The sequence below is a fragment of the Artemia sp. Qi Xiang Cuo genome, chromosome 10 (assembly GCF_049724085.1).
Source record: "Artemia sp. Qi Xiang Cuo chromosome 10, ASM4972408v1, whole genome shotgun sequence".
NCBI lineage: Eukaryota > Metazoa > Arthropoda > Branchiopoda > Anostraca > Artemiidae > Artemia > Artemia sp. Qi Xiang Cuo.
In genome coordinates this window covers 66705369-66726760 of record NC_142803.1, presented here as the reverse complement: position 1 = coordinate 66726760, position 21392 = coordinate 66705369, and the positions used below count along the sequence as shown (strand labels likewise).

The window sequence follows — 21392 nt, the reverse complement described above, 5'->3', positions numbered from 1 at the left end:
GTCTTCTTCTTTATTGTGTATCGATCTCGTAAGTATGACGGCACTAGACCCTCAAGGGCCAAAATAGCAGTGCTTATCTCTATCTTCTGGCAGCTAGAAAGTGCAATGTGGAGTATGGGGACAGCCATCTAATATGTTTTCACACCCTTCCTGCTTACATTCCCTAGGGGTCTGCTGGTACCAATGTAGAACTGGGCTGATTCTGGCTGAGCCTACAGAGCCTCCCCTCGGAGCCCCATCCATCCCTGTCAGTGATCAAGCCGCGGGCCTTCAAACAAATAAATCCCAACCTAGTGTGCCTCCCACGTAGTAGTCAGCTCGCTAATCTTCGAACCCAGATGGCAACAAAGACATCCAGCTAACAAGGAGGTCTAAAGGTGTGCTTTGTGCATTACATTTTCCTAACAAGTTTTTTGTATGCATCAATGTTAAGTGATTCTGTCACTCTTTGTAATAGCTCATGCTATTATACAAAACTTTGACTAGTCTAGGTCTCGGACCTCATTTATCTCATTCAATTATAACCCCCATCCTCTCCACGATCCGGCATGCATCATAATTATTATAATGACACAACATTTAAAAATTTTGATAATCGGGTAACTTTTTACTATATGCTAGTCAAAGTTTTCAGAAAATTTTAAATGCCTTAGAATACATTAGGCTATACTCATTGTCATGTTTATGTTTTCATTTTGACCAATCAAAATAACCATAGCCACCCACAAATGGTCTTACATATAGCCTAGCTCATAGACACCATATAAATTAGGACATTAATAATTTTAATAAACAACCTAGTAAGGAAATATGATAGGCATATTAAGAGAGGACATAATTTGGGCATCCATGTTTATTTTCATTTTGGTTGTGAAAAGTTTATATTGAGTATCTGCAATTTATTTTAAGTAAGTTTTAGATTTTAAAGCATTCAATATTTATCAAGAATTGTCACTATTTTATTATTTTTAAATATGATAAAAAAACATGAATATTTTGAAATACTAGCTATCTATATATATTGTTATTTACAATAACTATACAATATCAAACACTTGAAACTACTAGTTTATTGTCTTGCCTTCAATGACATTTTGTTAGAAAAAACCAATTATAATATTTTTAATGCATATATCATGTTTGTGTTTCAGTTTTGTACGCATACTAAAAAAAAGCTAACTTTTTTGTAAATCTAATGATGTAACTTTTATTACTTGATATTTGTTCTATAAATCCCAAATATTAAATACAATTTTTCTTTCTATGTTATTGTTTAAAAAGAAAAGACATTTTATGATTATTTGCATAAATTAATTAAATTATGATAATATTAATTATGTGTTAAAATATCGCCAAGTAGGTAAGAATTTTGCCGCTACGCTCAGATTGTTTAATGCCGTAGTAAACTAGGTGAAGTCAGAAAATCTATTTTTATTTGCCTAGACTGAAAAAGAAAAGCATTCTTACAATAAAGAAGGGGTTTACCACTTGTGAAAGATTTTAAATGGGAGAGCCAAGTCAATCACCTGAACACACTTTCACTGAGCCGTCAAGTCCACGGTCATTAAGGTCCCGCGGGTTCTATGCTAATAAAAAATGCAAGAAAAAAAACAATGAAGTAAGATTCCTGGACTGAAACTGATTTATATGACATGAGTTTTTACAACAGAAAGAATTAAGTTCAAATGTTGATCTGTTTGACTAAATGGGGGGAAACCAGTTAAAAAACAAGTTAAGCGCCAGTATAGACAGAATAGCCTTGAAATTCTGTTTATGGCCCCGAGACATGCCTTCCATCTAAGAATGTCCTAGGATAGATGTTATTTAAGCTGAATGTGCAATGATGACCACAGATAGTTATGATCAAAGGGACCATTCTTATGTATTTTTGACCCCAAGCCGCTGCACAAAATCAGTTTCGGAGTGAATATCGAAGGTGGTCATGTCGTATACGCAGCATCAGCATCTTAGCACAACTGTGTTGTACATACATAAATATCAATTACTCTTTTTAAAACACAAATGCTGGGCTGCTCCAGATTTATCTTCAAGGTTTGTCTTTTCAGTCCTTACTGAAAGTTCTTTTAAAAACGTCATATGATTTTGATGACACTGTCTCTTTGCCTAAGTAGTTACAGTTAGTAAAGGAAATTTTTATCAAGATATGTTGTCTGAGTCTAATTTAAATTCGTTGAGTATTAAGAGTCTGATAAATACCACATGTTCTCCTTTTGTTGGGTAGCAGGTTAAATAGCTTATTTTGTGGTTGGTTGAAAAATTTATATGTAAGTGGCATGTCACTTCACTTACATTAGTAGTTCAAAAATTGTAGTTTTAGATTGGATAGCCTTTCACCTGCTGGGTTCTACCCAAGTCCAGAGATGCATTTAGTAGCATTTCTTTTGACAAATTCAATCAATTTTGGACCAAGTGGATCAAAACAGGTAAAAAAGGTTCTAAAACCTAGAACTGTTATCACAAGGGACTTGTCTTGCTTCAAGAAGATTTTGTGGGATTGGCTAGTCATTATTCTTTAATTAGTCCATTTTTCTGTGGAAACAGTGCGTGCAAATTGTTCGTGGATCTTCAGATGTTTGTCTGGTGTGACTCATAAGTCTTTGCAACTAGTGTCATTGTGAAAGGGACGGCGGTATGATGTTTGTTTATCACTGAGAATTTAGTTGTGAAGAATAGTTATTTGGCAAAATGAATAGTGGTTATATTTTGATGTTTTAAAAGAGAAACACAACTTGACTGCCAATTACTAAATTTTGTCAAGGTCATATTTTATTGATTATTTATCATGTAACACAACCTATGGTTATTCATCAGCAGATGGGTTTAAATTCCTGTTAACTGATTTAATAATAATTGCGCATAGACAAAAAAAATGCTATCGGCAATAAAACAGGTAACTCGGGACAACCACTTGGGATATTAAAGCTCTGACAGTATGCACCTGTGCTATTCCTTGTGAAAAGCTTGATACTCTGAGATCTGTCGATCAGTAAGTCAATTAGCTAAACTACTACTTTCTGGTAGAGTCCTACTGCTGTGAGTTAACTACAAAGTTGAAAATGTGGGACTTTTTTAAGTGATTTGTATTGTTCTCAACGAATGAAATCAATAAGCAGGTTCGGCTACAACTGCTGACTAACCTGCTCGTAAGTATCTAGAAGGGTAGTCTACACAGTTTGACCTGGGATACAGTCACGTTGCCTGTTTGAGATAATTTCACAAGTAACATGGTGCTGAAAAAATGCATAAATAAAAATCTTTTATATGAACTTTTGAGCATAAGAAGTGAGGCTCAAATTTTTATACTTTTCTTCTTTGAAATTATCCTCCTTTGTAAAAATCTATTTGATATAGACTACTCTTAGGTTGGATAGGACACACATCTGATGAAGGAACTAATGAACAATTCTAGATAGTGTAGGGGCAATTTCAAGAGTAGCTTTTTTTAGGTGGTGAGGATCACCGTTATCAAGACCAGCACCTTTGTTTATGTCTAGTCGTGGAAGTTTTTTTCAAAAATTAAAGGTAGTAAGTTTAATATGACTCGTTTTCTTGATGTTATACTTTTAGTTTGGAGTATAACGATTATGGGGTTCCTTTACGAAGACTGATGCAAAATGGTCCTTCAGAAAATCCAATGTATTTTGGGTGAAGTGACTTCATTTTCGTAACTTGTTGCAAATCGTTTCGTTGATATCCGTTTGGGATCACGGCCTAATCCATAATTCTTGAATATGGTAGAGTTCACTATGCTTCTGTACTTGATTCGTGTCTCATAGGTTTTGTACATTTCAGGGGCAGCATTACATGAATTATTTTAGGATTTTATATGTTGTTCCTAAATTCCTGACATTTCTTTTTGTATCAAATGGCCTGTTTAGAATTGTTTGGTGCGTTTTATGAATGCTGCCCGGCCTTGTAATGTATTTCGCATGAAGATAAAATTATTTCTTGTGTTCTGTTTCTAGGGTTTAATGATGACAGCCCAGACTTTTTCATAGTGCTCAGTGATCACACCATAGAGGGTTTACTCCCTCTAAGTTTAACTCAGAATAACCCTAATCTTTTCGTAGTCTAAGTATCTTTTTTATGTCCATTTCTTGCGTTGTTTCAGTGGGTAACTAATTCAATGGAAAGGTGGTCACTTTTACTTAGAGACATGAGATAATTTATTCCTTGGATTAGGTCACTATTATTAACAGATACTAGGTCAAGTAATATTGTTACCTGGCGTAGGCAACACTGTGTGGTGGCTTTACTGATTGCTTGGAAGGCAGAGAGATAATTAATATAATCTACACAAGGACTGATTGTGGATCACCTTCGAGTAACTGCGTTACATGGAAAATCTTATTTTTGCACTATATCATGAAAGTCTAAGTCACCTCTTATAAGAAAATCACATGTTAAATTTTTTATTCCTTTGCAGACGATATATTAGAGCACAGACATTATATCAATAGATGAGGATGCTGAGGTACTACATATAAAATCCTGTCTCGACATAAGTCTGTGCCTTGGCATGTAGTATGACACCAACTGTCGGCCCATATATGGCAGGCTAAACTTTATATGAAGGTCTTGTACCACATTTACTGCGTTTATATATGCTGGAACTCAATACTTGAAGTATATTAATAAGAGGTTCGAAATGAATGGTCAACAGGTCAGTTGACTATGTGAATCTTCTAGAATACGATTTGTATTATTATTTGATATTTTAGTGATAAGAAACAGATAATAATATTTGCTTTAAATTATAAATTTCAATTCATTTAGTTTGTTTGTAATTTAATCTACATCGGGTAATAGAAGTCAAAAACTTAATATATTTTTGAGCAGCTATTGATATCTGGTCCTTGTTCCTCAGTCTCTGTGTGCATTGAACCAGAAGATTGTCAGAGAGAATTGTCCTTGATGCTGGACTGGCTAATTGGCTATCTGATGTGGTACATATTTCAAGGAAGGATAACATAGTAGAACACTGAGACATACGGGTTCAATTGTAACTGATCACCAAGCAACTGAACCCCTGTAACTGAACCACCAGTCTAACTGATCCCCACTGCAAGTGATACACTGTACACCAGGACCACAAAGCAACTGAGCCTCTTTAAAACTGAACTCTATTGCAAATGAACCCTCATGCTACTGAACCCTCATGCAGCTGAGCCCCCTTTTACTGAACCCTTTTGCACCTCAACCCCATGCAACTTACGGCCCGTTCGTAAACCCACAAAGTACGTGACCAACCCTGTAACTGACCCACTACTACTGACCTCCATGCAACTCAACCCTCTTGCTGCTCAAAGACTATACCTGATGGATGTAAGACATAAGTTATAATCTGTACACACTCAATCGGTTTAGACTTGTTTATTTTTTTCAGTATTTATATAAAGTACTTTATAGTTTTTTTATAAAAATTCTCTGTTTTGCTGTAATAAAAACAAAGAATATTTTAAATCCAACTCTGATAAATTAAGATTTATTTACCTGTGTTATGTCTTTTGGTTGGGGCTTCCTGCACCCTGTCACTTTCTACGGGTCTAAGTATTCACCTTTGTCCCCCACGGAAAATATCCCCACTTTCTACCACATAAAACTCATTACCTGAAAACTCAAACCGGCGTCATGTAAATTACTTTTTTAAATTGAAATATTTTATTTAATAATAATAATTTATTTATTACCCACTATAAAAAAGAAGCAGAGTACATCAAGAACAACAAAAAAGCAAACTCGCACACTTAACAATTATTTACATAAAACGACGTAAAGTATGGTGCACAATAAGACATGCAGACAGCAGCAATTATCTCGCAAACTCAGTCACTTTTTCCTGTAAATTCAGGAGGTTACCACAAAATATTAGATTCTGGTTCAAGTTCCGCAGAGTGAGGCGCTCCAGGTACTAAGAAAATTTAAAATACTTCGTCTAGAGAGGCGCTAGATCTGTAGTCTTCAGAATCGAAAGAAAATCATATAAAAGAAAGAATAGAATGATTACAAAATGAAGAAAATAATTTCCCAAGTGCTTTTCTATTGTACCTCACTACATTTGCAGCAACTTTTGAATATCCAACCTGAATTTTTTTTATTTTTGCATTAGAAAATGTCAGAGCCTAAAGTGTTTTGAGATTATTAGTAATGTGAAGACCAAGCCACTAAAAAGAAGAGACACAGGGAATAGAGAGAAAAATACAATTAAGAGGGAGTATCGCACTTAAATTAAATTAAATATATTTGCACTTATCTATATACAAAATAAATGTAATCTATCGTAATTGGTCTGAGATCCAGCTGATTGTATGCGTAAGTTTAGCCATAGAATAACTGACAAGAAGGATATAGTCTGCTTTAAGAAGGTGCAAGAAATTAATTCCATCAGAAATGGAATTCAAAGGCAAGAATAAAAGAATAGGAGAAGTACACAACCTAAAAATAGTTGTTAAAAGCACACCACATTGTCAGACTCCATACCAATGAAGCACCTTTTAAGCAGACACTGCTCTATTACATTTTATCTAAATAAAATAGTTTAAATAACAGTACTGTGATAATACAACAATAGAAAGGGTAATATCGTTCGAAAAAAAGGGCTAGAGTGCATTTGAGTGGTTTATACTTTTAAAATATTTCAAAAGATTATGATCACAGGTATGAAGGGGAGATTTATCATTAACAGATTGCAACAGGAGGGAACCTAGAACACGATGGGTGTGCTGACATCCCAGCCTTTTTGAAAGCCAAATTGGTTTGCACCAAAATTAACATTTTCCGAAATGAAAGGGAGAAGAATATACTCAAAAACTTAGCTAAGAGTGCACAAAACAGTAATTGGTTAATAAGAACTACGCTCTGATAAAGTTTTTCTTCGCTTCAAAACCGCGGTTTACTATGCAATAGAGATAACTTTTAGGAAACATAGAAGTAGATAAACACATCTGAAGCAGTAGTTGAAGATGATCAGTCAAAGTTGGGCAAATTACTTTTATATGATAAGACACAACTCCGTCTTGTTCAACAGATCTAGACTTCATGTTCCTAATAGTTTGACTAATATCAACTGTAGAAACTAGCAATAAATTACTCTGAGAAATATTATCAGGCAAGCACGACTCGAGAAGTTTACTAAAAAGCTTTTCAACATCCCATTTCACCTGGCTAAAAATATCATTATAATACAACACCCAAGTATAAATTGCAATAGGACTTTCAGAAAAATCACTACTAAGCTTAACCACATTCAGAACATGAAACCAATCTTCTCTTAACACAGGAAAATCAAAACCGGAGGACCCAGACTGCTATCGACGTTTTTTATCATCATACTCGGAATTATGCTACAGATCAAAGACTACTTCTTAATTTGGCCAACTGCAAAACGCCAATATACGTAGCCAAAAATTTATTCTTATTGTTTATATCTTTTAGTTCTGGGCTCTAAACCCATCCTGATTTTCTAGTTTAAGCTTTAATCTTTTCCAGACAAACAGTAATTGCCTCTGCCTGTGTTAAGCACCAAACTATTTTATCATAATATTCGTTTAGAGACTGCTTATCATTTGAGAAACATTTAGAACGATAGACAAATTGTAAAGAACCTTTATTGAACCTAATAACGCAGACAATATAGTAAAATAAAATGCTGAGTTAGCTCTACTCCGGTTATTCCTGTAAAGTCACTTATAGCTTGGTATAAATGGTCTAGTTGAATAGCTAGCAACTACTGAAGCTGCGAACAAAATTGGGAGGTTGTCAATATCAAAATAGTCTTCATGAGCAAGAGAAGTCAATACTTTAATATTTGGTAAGCACACTACGTGATCGATATTAGAAATACTTCCAGATTGGTGAACATATGAATAATCAACACTTTTCTCAACTGTTTTATGAGCCGAAAAAGTCTCAATGACTATAATGGATTGAAATGACTGACATTTAATATCTGTGTTGAAGTCACCAAGCACAATGAAATCATAACCAGTTGATAAACAGATGCAGGAATAGCCTTAAGATTAGCCGAAGCTTTCATATACGGATTTAAAGCAGGACCAGTTTTTTTGTTACATAGGAGATTCAAATTTATCAGCACAGTACTATCGAACGAAACAGCAAAGATCTATTTGACATAGTGATAACAGACTGGAGAGAGAAATCTCAGGTTATTCTTAACAATGAACGCAAAGCCTTCAGAAGGTCTAGCAAAAGTGACCTGAACATTACTTGCAAATACGGAATGATCACGATCTCGTTTTAACATGTTAGTACTATCAGAAATCTGGAATTGTTTTTTAAGGAATGCTATGTCAATCCGGTCACGCAACTTATCAGTCATATGGTCCCTTAAATAAGTACCATTTACATTAAACGAAAAACTCATCACATGCACAACCATTTCTTGTTGGCTATGATATATTTCAGCAGCACTTTGCATCTTAGACTAAAGGAGGCATGATTTTCACCACACTTAGCACATTGTGCATCAAGCTGGCAGGGCAACTCCTTGTGGGAAAAACGAGGGCCCGTGCAGCATGCACACTTTGAAACCAAACTTGCACAATCAGCAACTTTATGGTCTGGCAAATGGCATTTGAGACAGTACCAAGGGGCTAACAGATATTCTTTCACTGATAATTATTCGTATCCAAGTTTAATACCATTTTGCATAGCCTTGGCTTTTGACATTGAGTAACAACACTCAAGTTTAACTATGCCTGTGTGACCAAGCTACATAGCTTCCACCACACCTGGATATCCTTGAAAGAATGGGAGGTTTAATTCCTTTAATAGTCCTCTGACTATCCTAAAAAGCTATTTAGTAATCACCTGGGATGGAGAGTCTGCTGAAATCACTGAAATAGAGTTTTTGCATTCTACAGCAGCAGAGATTTTAACATTGATTATCCGTTTGTCTTCTCCCAAACTCAGCTTGGTAACAACATCATGACAGCTCACGTTATCGATTTCTTCTTTGTGTTTTATCGGGTCGTGTAGTGTTTTCGGCGCGTAAGAGACAACAAAAGTAGTGTGAGAGTCAGTTGAAAGCGTCTGTTAGGCAGGTAATATGGGTGAGTGATTATCACATAAATTAAACTTACTTGAAACAGTCTTTAGGAAGTGTTCCATTCTATTCAATTCTGCATTCAAATTCAAATCAACTAAAGCTGGAATGATAAGTACATCATTTGGAGAACGAATTGCAAACATCGGTTGGTCTTTGACTTCATTGTCACATTTCTTGAATATACTTAACATATCCGTCGGATCGCTTACCAAAGCCTTTGGCCTTTGTCTTCTTAGAAGCTCATTCCCAGGTACAGCTGCATTACATAATAGTTTTTTTTAGCTTAGATTACGCTCGTAAAGCCCAAAAAAAATTATTTCCAAATTGCAGTATTTTAATTTTATTCACTCTATTGTAATTTTTTAATTGCAAAAAATTTGAAACTGGTGAAAAAACAACTCCAGTATTCATTTTTCACTGTACCTATCATAAGAACCAGATGCCAATACGCAGAGGAAGTTTAGTTTCCTACTACCAGATCCCTACAGTTTAAGGGAGTAACACTCCCAACAGGCACTGTAGCCCTTGTAACAAGAACCTCCCTTCTTCCGCTCGCTTTTTTACAAAATCTAATTATAATCAGATTGTGAGACAATATTAAAAAGATATTAAGATAGTTGATGACCTTATATGAGTCAGTAAATATATCCAAATGGTAAAAAAGTCTGTCAATATAAAATTTATTATTTCACTTATTTTGAAACTAATAGTCACTGCAATACACTGTAATTTATTCCTCATTCAATCTGGCTTACATATCAATACATGTCCTCTGTTCAAATGCGAAACGATAACTGAGTCATGTTATTTTTAGTTTATTTGGGATGCTACACTGTAATTAAAAAAAAGGAATTCATGTTTACCTCTTGCCCCCCCTCCACCATGCACAGTCGTTACGCTCAGGACAGGCGTGCCATACCCCAACCCCACAAAAAATTTTTGGGGGTATGTAAAAATAAGCTATTGAATTAATATACCCATTGAAAAAAACTTAAAAAGAAACTGAAACTTCCACAAGTCGTTTATCGGATTGTTTTGTAGCTAGAAAGATATCTCAAAGGGTGCATTTTGATGCCAAAACATCTTATCTCTTATTAAGACATAGAATGAGTAAAGTATTAGCTATAAGGGCTAGAAACCCTGTGTAGGTTGTATTAAATTGTTTTGTAATCCCCCTGTACTTATTTTCTTTTTTATTAGCAAACCAGTTTTTTTTATTGATTTTGGTTTTTTTTTTTTGGGAAGGGGGGGATTTTCCTAGGATAGGTATTTTCTTGGAGGGGGGGTAATTTACTTTAGGTTTTATTTTCGTAAGGGATGTTTTTTGTGGGGGGGGGGGTAAATGGCAGCTATCAATGTAAGAATAATTAAAAATTTTTACCACGGTATGGATTTCTGTTTTTTCTTTTTTTGTTTTTTTATAAGCGTTTTGGTTTATAGTTTTTGTTCTTAAATGGATTACTGACCTTCTGTATTGCAGTACTTCAGTTGCACAATGGTTCAGTTACTCAATATCTCATTTGCCCAATGCTTCTGTTACACGGTGATTCAGTTGCTAGGGGATTCGGTTGCGAGGTGGTTCAGTTGCATGGTGGTTCAGTTGTACGGGGCTCAGATGTATACTGGTTCAGCTACACCGGGGCTTAGTTACTCGAGGGTTCAGTTAAATGTGGTTTAGGTAACTGTGGTTCATTTACTCAAGGGTTCAGTTGCATAGGGGTTGGGCTATATGGGTGTGAAGTTGCACAATGGTTTAGTTACGTGGCGGTTCAGTTACAGGCGTTCAGTTTCTTGGGGTTCAATGAAATGCACACCATTACACACCTATTCTTTTTTATGCTTAGTTAAAGCATGATAAGCAATTCATTTGTAAAGCATGACTACCACCGCCCTCTTTTTGAGTGTCCCAATTAGCCCATCGCCCAAGGAATATGTATAACCATTAAGAAATCACCAAAACATTGAAATTCTTGCTTTGTAATATACAAAATGTTATATTTTGTAGTTTTATTTCCATGATTATGTACTTTTTAAAACCAGTTTTGGTTTAAGTGTGAAATTAGGGATGTTGAAAAGGAAACACTCTTAGTTCATAATATGCAAAATTATTATAGTTAGTACATTTCAAATTTAATTCCTCTACATCTGACTCCCCCCTCCTATGTAAAAATTTAGCATTTAGCCCAAATCCTACATTTTCTATATGTTTTTGCATTTTGTTTTTATTTTGCCGGATGTTCATTCTATTTTTGGGCACTTCTGTAGAAACAAGGACAGTTCAAAAGAAATATAGAACTTGGCCTATGTATGGACTCACTAGTAGAATAGTTTGGGTAAGACATAACAGAAATGCAGTTAAAATCTGTTGCCTAGAACTATTTTGCATATTATAAAGTATACAGTTCTTTATCCAAACTTTTTCTTGTCAGGTACCCCAAATCTAGTCATATGCAAGTATTTCAAATTACATTTTATTAAAGTTTGGACTTAACCACATACAGAGATGAATCAGAGGTGACAGTATAGCATTAGTAAAAAGGCATAAGGTTACATTGGCTTATTACTCTTTTATTTTCCAGAGGCACTTCATATGGAACTAGTTAAACTTCAGAGGGAGCACATTTGGTTTGAAAGTGGAAGTTCTACTGCCCTTTTTAAAAGTAAAAAATAATTGGAGTGGTATTCGCCCCTCCCCCCTCCTACTCCTCCACAATCGTTTTCTCAAAATTTATCTGATAAAATTTTGAGATAGCTATTTTGTAAAAATTGTTTGAAGATTAGATAACAAACAGTCCAGGGTCAATGTACCCCCCCTCAGGGCCCTGGGTGTAGATATTCCACGAGGGACTATATTATTTTTATGGATGGGGTGATTGTCTTCACCTCAAAGGGCGCTCAGGTTATTGGACCTCAGACATCCCGGTGCCAGCATCTCGCCCCCCCAAGGCTATTTTCCGAAGCATGAAGCCAGTCAAAATTGAAACATAGCCCTAGGTTTTAAAATAGTTCAAAGATTAAGTAAAAAAAACTCTGGGGTTAATACAACACCCCAGAGTAACGGGGTCCGTGTTTTAAATTAGGCCCCCGGAGCAGAGAAGGTTTTTATGTAAGGGGTTGTTTGGTAAATATCAGACAGGGTTCATTTGATTGGTAATTGAAAGCTCTATGTCATTTTTAAGAGTCACAAGTAATCAGAGGGCATTTTATCTTCCCCCTCCCACATATACATGCCTTCTTTTTCCCAAATATTTCAAATATAGATCTGAGATATCCATATTTTTTCGATAGTCCAATGATTAGATAACAAAAATTTGAAATTGATGTAACCCCAAGAGCCCAGTGGGATGGTTGCAAGTAATTCCGCTAGGCATTTAAGGTTTTTATGCAAGGGTTTTTAAAATAGTTCAAAGATCAGATAAGCCCAACCCCCAGTCCCACTGAAAAAACAAAGGATATTTTATTCCAAAGCGTAAGGGAACTGATTCCTGGCCCTTCCTCTATAACCCAAGTTGCCACCTTCAGGAAAACTATTAAAGATATTTTATTCAAAAAATCATGGGAGTTGACTTAATTCATTAATGCTATGCTTTTAACTACTGAAGCTATTTCTTGTTTGAAAACAGGGATGCACAGGACTTTTTTTTCATATTCTATTTTCTTGTTTGTTGTTTCTTCTTATCTATTTCCATGGGTGAAAGCTCAAACAAGAAGAAAAAAAAACAACATAAAACTAAAGCAATGATTCATGAGCCCCAACACTTTTGTATTGTTGGTACTTATCAGCAAATTGCTGATTAGATTTGATTCTTTATAACATATTATACATCATGTACATGTTACTGGAAATTTAAGCCTTAATCAAACACACTTCAGGTCTTTAGTCATTTCCTTTTATACGAAAGGTGCATTTTGATTTATTTAATGTTGAAATTTTTAGGATACATAATTAAGACAACATCAAAATATTTTCTTAAATTAAATCTAGCTTTTCCTTTTAATCTTTTTTGTTGTTATTATTATTAATATTTGTTTTTTTTTTTGTCCAACCATTGTTTTTTTTTTATGCATGGGGTAAATTAATTATAATTATTTTTTTCTATCATTATGTTTTTTTAGTTATATGATTTTAAGATACTTTATAAATTGATGGAACAACAATCATGTAAACTTTAGGTTGTTCTCTGTCACCTGGAAATCAAGATCTACCTGTGGTTCTCTCATCCATAAACTCCACTTTAGCGTCTGAGTTGGCTCCTGAGGATGGGGGTAGCAATGGTTCAGGTATGATTCATCTTACAATGGCGCAGAATCAGTTCTAATCGGAAAAGACCATTTTTGAAGACTTTTTTTATTTTGTTACAAAACAAGAAATATTTTATAATACTTTCAAGCACTATTTAAAAATTTCCATCTGTAGGCTGTATTTTTATTCTGAATCATTGCAAAACACTTCAAACAAATTTAAATTTTAAAACGGAACTATTGGCTGATAAAAAATTTTCATTCGACTTTTTTCATTTTCGGGGTTACACCAAGTCTGTAAATCACTTGTTCTCTTTGTCCTGAGTAAGAATAAGTCCATTATTTCAAGGTATTTCTTTTTATAAAAACTAGTTATCCATTTTCTGGAAATGAAGTATGTGAATAAAATCCTTATTTTAGAGCTTTGTGTCATAATAATCAATTTATCATGGATTTTGTTTTGTCCTCTTGTTTTTTCCCATTTTCCATATTTTTTTATTTTTTGATAACTTTAATTTTTTCTTGGGTAGATTAATGAGAGTAATCATAGTTTTATTATTATCTGTTCGGTCATTATTTTTTTTCTGGTAACTCAAAATACTTAACCAACTGATACCAAAATCCGCATTGAAAACTCTATTTCTAATTGATCATCTAATTCTCAAAATCTTTCTTTCTGTATTTCATCTGTATCTTCTATTTTATAAATTGCTTTAGATTCCCAAGCACTGGTCAGTGAATGTATATTTGAGGATAACATACACACACATACATTAAATACATAACCCAACCTAATAAGACGTAACCTAATAACTCCAGTTAAATCAGAAATTATGCTTTTGGGTATCAATGTACTCGAACACAAGACAATATTTAGTAAATTCGCACTTTACAATGCAGATCCGCGTAGATGAAGGTGAATATATCACTTTATGTATCATTTCATTCTTTTTTATGATTCAGTAATCACTTCTAAATTTGCCAAATGTGCAAGTGGTTGTCAATCTTGATATATCAGATAAAAAAATGGGTATTTAAAAATGTATTTTTATCTTCTTCTTCACAAAATGATAAAGATACGCTACGGGGCATTTTTACCTGAAAAGTAATGTAATTAGTCAATATGAGAAAAATAATGATCATAGGCATTTATTTTCTTGATCATTGTCATATCTAAGTTGATTTCTAAATGTTTCAAAATACTCATATGCAGTGACAAATAATTTTGTAACAGCTATATCAAAATATAGGTTATAGCTCCCTTTAAGGAAGAGGATTATAACATGCCTGAAAGAATGCATTTAATTGCCAAAATTTTCTATCTCTTCCTGGGCATTCACATTAGCCTAGTATATGTAAGAGTATATATGGATAGGGGTGGGATGTTGCAATTAATCTATCATCTCCTTTCATTGAAGCTAAGCCTGAATGAGGTTGCACCGGTCTGATACCCCTTATATTAGGATAATATTACGTTTATTTTAATTCATTTTTGAGTACTTGTTCAGAATCTGGGCAACATGACGAAAAGACCGCATCGAGATATCAAAGATGCTATATGAAAAACAAGTTTTTGCTTCCTAATGAGGTATTGCTCACTACATGACTAAGATATAAACTTCACATTTTGGTTACCGGATCAAAACAAGGTCACTTGTTTAGATTATGTTCCTTATTTAATCTATGCTCTAATTTACCCCCCCCCCCCCTCTAATGTGCAAATATATTACCCACCTCTGTTTCTTATCTGTTTATTTATTATCATGCTTTGTTTTATTTCATTGGAATTAACCAAAAGTTACTTCTCACGTGGTGACGTATTCTAAACAAGTACCACTTTTTCTTCCTCAACTGATATAGTCTATGATATAATGATGTATAATATCAGTTTAGCAATTATGACAGAGTGGTTGATCATTTTTTAGGTGGGGCCTTGAGCCTCAAATAATGGATTTTAATGGTTATTTGTAAAAACACATCAATTTAAAAATTGTACAAAAAATATTGTTTTAGGAAGCAACAAAGCTTAAAAACAACATATGAAAAGGAACAAAGATTCAATGATGCATCTATATTTTTACACAGATGGGAGAAGTAATGCTCCAAGCTTTGATATATTAAATCTCACATTGTTTAGTTTTGTTTTACCAGGTTACAGTGGGCAGTTTTGAGCTCTTATAACACCTTTAAGGGTTTAAAAGGAATAGTCCCCCACAAATGATTATTGAAATATGAAATAGCATGAAAAATTATCATGACTTAAGACTTCTGAAGAACTAAATTTTGTTGAAGTCTAGGCTATTTACGAAAAATCTATAGTAGATTTTTAAATATGGATATATATTTGGAGGGGGAGTCAGTAAATTTCTAGTTAGCGCTGTAAGTTAGGTTGGATTAAAGTGGAATCATCACTTGATGCCCTTTTTTATGCTCTTTCCTAATTCAATAATTGCTTCTAATTGTGTCTTAAACTCTTAAAAGGGTCCTTATTTTATTTCATATTAATCATTTGAAGAACATTAAAAAAGTATCAGCTGTTTTTTTAAATTCACCCTAGTGAAACTATGTAGCCTACTGAAAATCTACCATGAAATTTAACGCCGGTGTCGACAGAGCCCCAGGTCTCGAGGATCAGTGTTGTAAGCTAAGTCCTGGGGGCATATAGGGTTGTTAAGGAAGGTATGCTTGTATAAACCTCATAGAGAGCTCATTTGATTGAACATCTAAAGTTTTATTTCGCTTTTTAAGAGCAAAAAGTGATTAGAGGGTAGACAGCCTTCTTCGTACTCCATTTATTTTTTTTCCCAGGGACAACTCATATAGAAGGAGTTATATAAACTTCAGAGGGGGCTCTTTCGATTGGAAATTAAAAGTTTTAGTTCCCTTTTTAAGAGTCAAAAGTGATCCGAGGGTAACTAGGCCCCTCCCCCAAGCCCTTTTTCCACAAATATTTCTTATGGAAAATCTGAGGTGGCCATTGCATCCGATAAAATTTTTGAGATAGTAAAACTTGGCGCATCTTTAAAAGAGTGAATCTTCAATTCAATATTCAAATCAAGCTTGAAACAAACAAAAATCACTACAAATAAGAGTTTGGGTATCGACTCAGTCTCTTACTGTAAAAGTCTAAACCCTACTGCGTCATGGGCTAGCTAATCCTAGATAAATTATTGCGCCACCTAGAAATTTACAGGGGAGTCTTGAATAGAAAGAGAATCTACATGGGGTGTAACATGCATCCTGAAATGATATCTTAAATACCATCTAACATTTGGTCACGATCAACTATATTTTCTGACAAATCAGAATAGTCACTTTCCGAACTTAATGAGCTCATATTTATTCACTAGGTAGATTTTCACTAATATAGGAAACAACAGATTTTGTAGATTTGAATTTTCACAAATGAAAAGTATTGTCAGATTCAATGGAATTCTTTTCCGTTTCACGGTTTTTTCAGTTTTTTTTCGTTGGCAACATTGTTCATACAAATATTCGCAGACGTTCTAACTTAATATTGCTTATAGCAACTAAAAGAAAATTCGCAGTAAACACGGGTTTCCAGGTATACATAGTCCTAGGATAGATCTAGAAGGCTAAATATTTTTTTCACTTTGGTGTCCTTGGTATTTTAAGATACGCTCTTTTGATAATCTTAATGCACATGGTTTCTTTTGTTAGTTGGAATTTGTCACAAATATTCTCTCAAATTTTTACCTTCATAGACTTAGCCGTAGAAGTAGTTGTAGTGTTAGTTTTGTACTTGTAGTGATAGCAACAGTAGTAGTCATAGCATTAATAGCGTTAGTAGCATGAACATCTTTCCAGATGTTCAGTTAAACATTAATTTCATGATGCCCCAGAAGTTTCACCTTGGCAAGCCGTTCCAAAAATATATCTGTCCCAAAATATGTGCACCTTCAATCTCCTTTTGACGGTTTTTCCATCTTAATACTCTAAGACTTATAAGTTTATGCAATTGAAGTATTAGTTAGAGTAGCTTAGCAGCAGTAGTAGTATTAGTAAAAGCAGCAGTGGTAATAGTGTTTGTAAGGGTACGCATGCATTACCTTTTTGTCAATGTATGTTCCTCTCTAAGTATTTTCTGAAAGTTCTAACTTAATACCCAAATCAACTCTTGAGAAGCGCTCTTTTGACAATCTGCGTATGTAGTGTTTTGATTTAGTTCAAATTTACCCTCAATATTCTGTCCAATTTTCCGCTTCGTAACTTTAGCCCTAATAGTACTAGTATCTTAGTAGTTGTGGTAGTAGTCAGAATTGTGCTAGTAGTAAAAGTGCATTATTATTCATAGTATTAACAGTATTAGTAGCAGGTACATATTTCTTTTCGATAAACTAGATTTTCCACTCATGCTACCCCTGATGTTTCCTTTTGATATGATAAGCCATTCCAAAATATTGCCGATAGTCTCGTGTTAGCAATCTACATGCCCACAATATGCTTTAATTTAGTTCAACTTTCCCCTAAACGTTCCGTCAGATGTTTATTTCAAGATTTTCAGCCTCAGTAATACCTGCTACAGAAGTAGTAGTTTTTTTGATAGTAGTGGTATTGGTAGTAGTGTGCAAATATTGCCTTTTTGGTCAATTGATTTTATCCCTTATCATTTCCTGTAAGGTCCAAATTAATATTTAGCACAAACATAAGTTTGTTCAAAAATCAATATAAAAAGGGGACAGTTGAGCATTTTCTTACAAATGTCCATCTTCAGAACTGCACTTTAATAACTACTGCTTACGATTTTATTGGTTCAATGCCCCTTAGACACTGGTAATTTTGCCGTGAATATATTCTTCTGAGTAAACATTATAAAAGAGAATTTTGACTTGTTGGATTCAAAAAGTTTCTATATATCGAATTTACAAGATTTTTCAGAAAAATTTGCCAATAAAAGCATTTCAAGAAGTGAAATATTAAAACAATATTTTTATTAATTTTTTAAAACATTTCTAACCATCTAGGATTATTTTGTTGTTATTTTTGCATTGTTATTTTTTCTATAGAGACCGCAGTTGTGTAATGTTTTTTTTTCATTTAGTGTTGCTCTAAATTAGTGTTATTTTAAATCTTATTCGCTTTAATGATTTTTTTTTTATAGGATCAATAAGTTCTATAGTGGGCTGTTATGATTGCATTACTCTACCGCAACTCTCAGGCCCAAAACCGATTGTTATGGTGAGAAAACTGAAAAAGAGGGCTATAGAAGAATTAACAGCAGGCATTTGGCGTTGTGTTTCATGCGGAAAAGCAGAGAAATCCTTTTTGATGCTAGATCTTCACATAGACACCGGCTGTGAAGAACTTTCACCGATAGAATGTGATGTCTGTCCAGCTGTAGTTCGTGATTACAGAGATTTTTTTGTTCACGTTCTGGAGCACTAAATGGGGGAAAGAAGAAGATGTCCAATATGTCTGCGAGAATTTGTTGGTGAGACAACATGAGACACCATCTGTTTTTGCAAGGACACTTTTCACAAAATGTATCTGAATGAAACATGCAAGGAACTATATCACTAGTTTTTCCACAGGATCCTTGTACAAGTGTCTCATTAAATTTGTTTTGTTCTAAAACTGAAGCAAAAGACATCAACAATCAGAAGACATTTTTGAATGGTGTATTAATCAGTAAAAAGCCGAAAAAGTTTAAAAAACTTAAAGGAATACAGACTTGTGAAAAAATTCATAACTGTGGGCTGTGCCAGAAGAATTTTTATATATCAGACTCTTTGAATAGGCACCAAACAGTACATACTAGTGAGAGGCCTTATAAGTGGGATTTATGTCACAAGAGTTTTTCTCAGTCAGGCTATTTGTATAGGCACATCTAAGAGTACATTCTAGTGAAAGATCATATAAGTGTGAAACATGTCTAAAGAGTTTTTCTACAACAAACAAATTGAAAACATACCAAGGAATACATGCAGGTGAAAGACCATATAAATGTGATATATGTCAGAAGGGTTTTTCTACATCAACCCATTTGAAAGCACACCAAAGAGTTCATACAGGTGAGAGACCATATAAGTGCAAAATATGTCAGAAGAGTTTTTCCGAATCAGGGAATTTGAAAACGCACCACCGAGTTCACAAAGGTGAGAGACCATATAAATGTGACACATGCCAGAAGCGTTGTTCTACTTCAAGGATTAAGAATAAGCACCAAAGAGTGCATACAGGTGAGAGACCATATAAATGTGACATGTGTCATAAGGATTTTTCTGATTCAAGCTCTTTGAATGCTCACCAACGAGCGCATACAGGTGAGAGACCATATAAATGTGATATATGTCAGAAGAGTTTTTCTCAATCAGGCTCTTTGAATAAGCACCAAAGAATACATTCAGCAAAAATTTGATGAATTTTAGAAGTTTTACTGAACAGAGCAGTTTCATTAGACATCAAAGAGTTCATACTTGTGCCATATAGTGTTTCCGGAACCATTTAGAAATGAAGCATTTTGGAGTATTTAATTTGAAAGATCATCAAACAACTCATATTAGGAAAAGAGTGAGTCTTCATCAAACAGTTCGTGATAACAAACTTTAAGTATGGAGTGACTAGGTTTAAAAGTGACCAAAATTCTTACAAACGGAATCATCTTGTTATGCTAATTTCAAATATAAGAATAATTAAGTTTCGTTCTACCGATCAAAATTTAAGAGCCAGAGAAAAATTCCTGATTTTTAAAATAGGGGAAAAGCACACCCTTAAAGTCAAGAAATCTTGAAAAAAACACATCATCAGATTTTGTGTACCTGTGAACCCTATTATAGAAGTTTTAAGCTCTTATATACAAAAATCTGGAATTTTGTTATTCTGGCCCGAAGACAGATCATGGATGCGTGTGTATTTGTTTTTTTCTTAGGAATGATTGTATTGAAAAATTGTATCGGGAATAGTCCTAGAAAATAGTCCTAGAAAATCGGGAGATCAGAAACTAAAATCTTTCAAATTAAAGTTTTCTTTTTGATTTTTCAGGCTGTATCGTGTGCAAGAAATTTTACGGGGAGGGGCAATTTTCAGTGAGGAGGGAACTTAACGGGTTGCGGTGTACTTTATGTTGGATAAAATGTTCACGGAAGCTTTCTTGCAGTAAGGAGGGGATATATTTCATGGAGGACGAGTAGATTAACCTGTATTATTTGAAAACGAACAAAATTAGATTTTTAAAAACAAGTTTTTTTTATTGAAAGTAAGGAGCAACATTAAAACTAAAAACGAACAGAAATTATTCTTTATATGAAGGGCTGCCCCCTCCTCAATACCTTGCTCTTTACGCTAAAGTCTGACTGTTTGTCCCAATCTTTTAAGAACAGCCACAGAAACACACTCTTTTAAAGCTGCTAATAGCTTTAGCTTACTCTATCGGACAACTCATTGTAAGAAAAGAGTGTGTCTTTAGAAACAAAAATCTTTTGTTCTCCTTTTTTTTCAAAACAAATCCCAAGTATGTGTGGGTAATATGCCGTACTTCAATAAATATTTGTAGGAACATATTATAACACATATTTTGAAAAAGCATTTAATACTCGTATTTGTTTCTGCTACTGAATTATCGAGTTAAGACAATGTGCCTGTAAAAGATTTAATATATCAAAAAGAAATAAGCGTTCGATTGGGGATAAATCGTTGGAGGTGTTTGTGAGAAATCACAACTTTAGACCCTCCTGGTAGTTTGTTTTGATCAGTAGGCTGATATATCCCTATGCGAATAATTATTGATATTCACTGACAGGTAATGTGATCTTCAACATTAACTAATACGCAAAATTATGAATGAATTTAAGTATTCAGATCAAAGCCATTTGAGTCTAACTTCCAGTTGCGAAATTGTCACCGATCTGCTTCTGACTGTTTAGAATTTGTACTTACTCTAAGACACCCAATTAAAAAAACTTCTCGTTGCGCACCCAAACATCCCATCCTCTTATCTGTTTGAAATACATTCATTTTTTCATGATAACATCGGCAAGTTTGCGTATGATAGATTCCTTTCTACGGTTACAAGACACTGTATCTTAGATTATTTATTACTAGA

General features: G+C 34.1%; 1 pseudogene; it reads left to right on the top strand.

Annotated features, from left to right (window-relative positions):
- Positions 1-9193: 9193 nt before the first annotated feature.
- On the top strand, positions 9194-19738 carry LOC148948068 (uncharacterized; annotated as a pseudogene).
- Positions 19739-21392: the final 1654 nt, after the last annotated feature.